This window comes from Priapulus caudatus, unplaced genomic scaffold, assembly GCF_000485595.1.
Source record: "Priapulus caudatus unplaced genomic scaffold, Priapulus_caudatus-5.0.1 Scaffold1962, whole genome shotgun sequence".
NCBI classification, from domain to species: Eukaryota; Metazoa; Priapulida; class Priapulimorpha; order Priapulimorphida; family Priapulidae; genus Priapulus; species Priapulus caudatus.
In genome coordinates, this window is record NW_014579023.1 from 38,233 (window position 1) to 39,089 (window position 857).

Consider the following 857-nt stretch of genomic DNA (forward strand, 5'->3'; position numbering starts at 1 on the left):
AACTGTGTAAAGTAGGGTAGGTAGTTTAAGGTAAAGCCAGGTAATGTAAGGTAAGATAATCAGTGTAAGGTTGGGTAGGTAGTTTAAGGTAAAGCTAGGTAAGATAAGGTGAGGTAAACTGTGTAAGGTAGGGTAGGTAGTTTAAGGTAAACAGGGACGTAGGCTGAGCAAATTCCTAGGGGGGGGGGCAGTGACGGATCCAAGATTTCAAGGAGGGGGTGAGAAAACAAACATGCAGGTGAGGGTCTGGGGGTCCTCCTACAGCAAATTTTGAAAATGTAGATCGCAGGAGATGGTATTTGACGCACTTTTGAGTACATGAACAGCCTTCATTCTGACTACGACAATTCTCTTTTAGTAAAACAATTTATTTTGTTAATATTGCTCCAAAATCTAAGGGGGGGCAGCTGCCCACTTGCCCCCCCCCCCCGCAGGCTACGGCTCCGGTAAAATAGGATAAGTTGAGGTAAACAGTGGGGGCTATGGTACGTGTATAAGGGGGGGGGGGCAGTGTAAGGCCCACAGTGCCTTGTACCACCGAGTGCATTCAGCCCCATTAACCTGTACAACGTAACACATCAACACGTGTATAAGCAAGCACTCGTAAACGGCAAAACACGGAAGCACACGAAAGTGAACACACGTAAACATGCGGCGGTACATGTAGAGAGTTAATTAGTTAATTAAGCGTAATTGGGCGCACGCGTAATCACATGCTTACGGACAGGTACGACGCGCGTGTAAGGTCACAGGTAGCAAACACCGGGTTAATTAGCTTTCATAATTAGTCAGGTTACGTTGATTACAGGTATGGCCGTGCGCATGTTTAACGGTACCGTGTCTACCGGGGTTGTGGA